We start from the raw sequence: 5,000 nt of genomic DNA, 5'->3' as shown, positions 1-5,000 counted from the left end.
CAAAATTAATCATAACAATAAGAACAATAACACGCAGCTAAACAACTAAAACACCATCACTATACTCACACACACCATCACTAAACCCACAATCAAACGAGACTCTCAGCTAACAAGAACGGAGGACAAAAGAGAGGAAAACAAAAATACAGCAACAACACCACAACAGTCACATGGAAGGTACACACCCAGTTACAGTCATCTCACTAAACCGGCTCTAGTCAGACAGCGTGAACGGCCAATGCACGTGTACGTACTTAGGTGGGTACTCACTACGCGGTTGAACCTAGTGGGAGGGAGGGAGAGAGAAAAGTGGGTGGGGGGGGGGAGGAAGAGAGAAAAGGGGGAGGGAGGGAGGGAGAGAGAAAGAGAGAGGGAGGGGGGGGGGGGGGGAGAGAGAAAGAGAGAGAGAGAGAGAGAGGGGGGGGGAGAGTGTGGGAGGGAGAGAGAGAGAGAGAAAGGGGGGGAGGGAGAGAGAGAGAGAAGGGGGAGGGGGAGAGGGAGATGGTAGGAGGGATAGTACAGGGAAAGGTAAAGTGAAGAGAAGTGGGTGAGAGATAAAGGGAGTGAGGGGGATGGAGGGAGAGGGAAAGTGAGAGTATGGAAGACTGAAAGGGAAAGGGAAAGATAAACATACATGAACGGTGTAGTCACTGCTACAAACCTACAATAATAGAACTGCAACATATTCTACAGATAGGCGATCATATCTCGTACACAAAAATAAGTATACAACACATTTCAGGGCAAATCTGCTACAAATTTAGTAGTTTTAAGTTCGCGACATATTTCCTACAGAGGTACAGCATATCTCCTACACTCAACAATCTGTTTCCATATTTTCTATCCTATGTTGGCCATCCTTTAACGGAACGCAGTATTTATTTCTCCATTCGACGGGACAAACGGCATTCCCACCCAGTCTAACCAAACATAACTATTGTAATGAGAAATAAAAGGTGACAATTTCATTAATTTTACAGTTTTGTCTCATATGCATCAATATTATCCAAACCTTTGCTAATGATCCTTTATGATATATGTTGGCGATATGACAGTATAACTGTAGGAGTTATGCCGGATGCAACGTACTGCTGCAATTCATACACATAAACTTAGTGTAATGGATTACTCTGCTTGGTTTGTTCAGAACATCTTACAAATGAATGGATGGAACAGGAAACTATCGATCAGCTGTTTGGGCCGTATTGATGGAAGCAAGATTCAATTGTATGTCTTGCTGGAAAAACAGGGAAGACGCGCGAGGGACTTAGACTTGGGCCGGCCCTACCCAATCCAGGGATAAAGCCAATAAACCCGCAAAGGTCACTAGGCCTGGTCCGTGAAGGGCAGACTTAAGAGAGGAAGAGTGACCTGGTCCGCGGTCGAAGTTGAACTGAATCTAAGTAGAGTCCCCAGAGGTCACAAGACAGGAGGCCTGCTCCTAAAGGGCAGATTGGAGAGGGGAGTGTCTCGTCAGGCGGTCACGGCTGAACTGGGCTCTGGGTAGAAGGATTTGCGTGAGGTCAGCCTGTCTTGACCTCCGCCAGCAAAGTACTTACAAAGAACGCACATGATATGTGTCTATGTCAAAATTGTGGCGAATAGCTAGTCTTTGCACCGCCATCTTGAAACAGGCAAACGCAAGAGTACATAATCTGTTTTACTAGTCTCATACTAAGTACCTAGCGCATTTCCTACATAACAACTTAGTACCTAGAATATTTCCAACCCCTGCTGTGTGTAGATGTGCTGTATATTTGCAGGAAACATGTCACGAGACAGACAAAGAGGAAGGGGACGAAAAAGAGAAGAAGGGCGAAAGGCGGACAGACAAAATAGAGAGAGGGAGAGAAAGAAATAGAGAGAGATGGTGGTGGGGGGGTGAAAAGGAGAGAAATACAGAGAAAGAGAGGGAAACAGAGAGAGACGGGCATTGGGGTAGTGGAAACGAGAAAAAAGCAGAGCGAGTTAGAAAAAAGAGAGAGAAACAGAGAAGCAGAAAGACAGAGGCACTTATCACCTATATATACGTCTTTGTGAACAGCTTTAGATAAGAATAGATGCATTTAGACATCACAAAGAAAGCTCTATTCCAATGAACTACATTACACTTCGCATTTGACTTTATCGGTGCTGTGATAAAATGAAGTACTTAATCCGGGAAAGAAGACGTACAAAAAATTAATCTACAGTATTGGAACTCGTACCTGCCACTGAGACATTAAGGTAACGACAACACACACAAATACAAATATAATGTAGAGTGTAACGAGAGAGAGGGAGGGCAGGGATAGGGTGAGGAAGAGAGAGAGAGAGAGAGAGAGAGAGAGAGAGAGAGAGAGAGAGAGAGAGAGAGAGAGAGAGAGAGAGAGAGAGAGAGAGAGAGAGAGAGAGAGAGAGAAAGAAAGAAAGAGAGAGAGAAAGGAGGCAGAGAGAGAGGGAGGCAGGGGGGCATAGAGGGAGAGTGAGGGGTAAAGAGAGAAAGAGAGTGAGGGGGTAGAGAGAGAGAGAGATTGAGGGGGTAGAGAGAGAAAGAGAAAGAGGGGGAGGGGGCAGAGAGGAAAGAGAGAGAGAGGGGGAGATGGAGAGAGAGAGAGAGAGAGAGAGAGAGAGAGAGAGAGAGAGAGAGAGAGAGAGAGAGAGAGAGAGAGAGAGAGAGAGAGAGAGAGAGAGAGAGAGAGAGAGAGAGAGAGAGGCAGTGAGAAAGATGGACAGAAGTTTGTGCCTTGCGCTCTCGCTCGCTCTGCGCGCTCGTCGCGCGCTCGCGTAGCTCTCGCTTCTCGCTTCCTCTCTGCTCTCAGCTCTCTCTCTTTCGTGTCTGCTCGTCCTGCCTTGCTCCAGCAGGCCCGCCTCGCCGCCTCCCCCCCCCCCAGCCCCCCCCCCCCCAAAGAAAAAAAAAAAGGAATTCCGTATATCGTATCTTCATCGAAAGAATAATTCAGGCAAACTTGAAACGTCACAATCACTTTAGTTGTTTTTTTTACTGCGGCTGTTTCCTTTCACACAAATACACAAGCAAGACACGTATACATGTGACCCATTATCCTGGTTTTGAATCGAATAGATAAAACGTTATCAGACCGGAGCGTATGTACTCTCATGTATTTTATCTATAGGAAGAGAAACATTCAGTACATTTCTTGTCTTTGATATCACCCACTGGGAGAAAAATTCGCTTAATATTGATAGTGATAAGAATGATGATAATGATGGGAATGCTGATGGTGATTGTGATGAAGGTGAAGAACACGTAGGAAGATAAATAGACAATAGACTATACTGTAAATAAACTAATGAGAGATAATAAGGATATAATTAATGCGTCGCAATGAAGCCACGGCATATAAAGGTCAGGGATGTGTGGGAGGAGAGAGAGAGAGAGTGAGAGAGCAGGCGATGGAAGTACATGAATGGAACATCAGGTGAATGGAAAAAGACGTAGAAAATGAAGGTATATGGCAACTCTCTCACGAGGTTGCCAGATCGGGATTTAAATGCCAAGGGAGGGAGGGAGGGAGGGGGGAAGAACAAGAGTCAGGGAAACTCCAACTAAGGAGAGAAATACTTAATTAAGAATCGAGGAAGAGTAAGTGGAGGAGAGTAAGAACACTTTAATCATTACTGAAGGATGGCATATGATCTTTACAGATTGGAAAGCGTTTACAAATCGAGGTGCTCCAAGACTGGTATGTGTTATACATCTTTTTTTTTTTATCAAGTTCCAATGAAAGTAACTGAAAGAAAACACCGAATATATTACAGGGAGGGAAAGGGTATGATAGAATGGCACTATAACAAGGGTGGCACTAAGGATGGCATTGATAAAGAGAGATATGATAGGGGGCATTTCGGTACACTATGCATTGGGCGTAATCAGGAGGCCAGTTTCCGTTGTAGGTTAAGAATTATAATGGAGATAAAATGAGAAAAATTGTGAGCGATCGAAAAAATTGTAAGTGACCGTAGAATTGTGAGTGATTGTAAAATTGTGAGTGATCGAAAAAAAATGTAAGTGACCGTAGAATTGTGAGTGATTGTAAAATTGTGAGTGATCGAAAAAAAATGTAAGTGACCGTAGAATTGTGAGTGATTGTAAAATTGTGAGTGATTGTAAAATTGTGAGTGATCGTAAAATTGTGAATGATCGTAAAATTGTGAGCGATCGTAAAATTGTGAGCGATCGTAAAATTGTGAGCGATCGTAAAATTGTCAGTGATCGTAAAATTGTGAATGATCGAAAAATTGTGAGTGATCGTAAATGGTGCTGATTGTGATATTGATAGTGATCATGATCGTGATAGTAAAATCATGGTGATGATAATGATTATGATGTTATTAGTAATACTGATGATGATAATTTTGAGAAAGAGTAAAACTATTAAATTGATAACATTCATAATTTACTAAAATTGATGACGATGATAAGGATAATGATAACTATTGATAATAATAATGATGATGAGGTTGATAATAAAAGTAATGATGATGATAGTAGTAATAATAACGATAATGATAATAATGATGATAATAAAAATAACAATAAAGCTAACAGTAACAATAATGATAATTATGATAATTATGACGAAATAGATGCTTATGAAAATATTTATGTCAATAGTAATGATGATGATGATGATGATAATGACAATAATACTAATTATGATGATGGCAACGATACTTATAGCTATGATGATAATGATAGTGTTGCTGAAAAAAAAATGTGTTTATAGACATAAATATCGTAGTTCCAAAATTCTAAAATAATTTTTGAGATTTATGACAAAAAAAAAAAAAAAAATCTTGAACGATGTATGTCAATTATATCCTTTTATACTCCCCTATAACCCCCCCTCTCTCTCTATCTATATATCTATCTATCTTTCTCTCTTTTTATTTGTTTATCATTTTATCCTTTAATACTCCCCCATCTCCTCCTTTCTCTCATTCTCTTTATTTGTTTTCTTTTTTCTCCCTCTCTCTTTATTTGTTTCTCTTTC

The 5,000-nt window shown here is 41.2% G+C and overlaps 1 protein-coding gene across 1 annotated transcript in view; it reads right to left on the bottom strand.

The window, feature by feature from the left end:
* The window catches only part of LOC122259214 (organic cation transporter protein), a 40,994-nt gene that overhangs the window by 27,307 nt on the left and 8,687 nt on the right, over window positions 1–5,000 (bottom strand). The gene's annotated exons all lie outside the window — the stretch shown is intronic.

This window comes from Penaeus japonicus, unplaced genomic scaffold (assembly GCF_977035675.1).
Source record: "Penaeus japonicus unplaced genomic scaffold, GWHDUDI00000001_assembly GWHDUDI00000026, whole genome shotgun sequence".
Lineage (NCBI taxonomy): Eukaryota > Metazoa > Arthropoda > Malacostraca > Decapoda > Penaeidae > Penaeus > Penaeus japonicus.
Note: the sequence above shows the minus strand (reverse complement) of the source record. Positions and strands in the feature narration are given on the sequence as shown.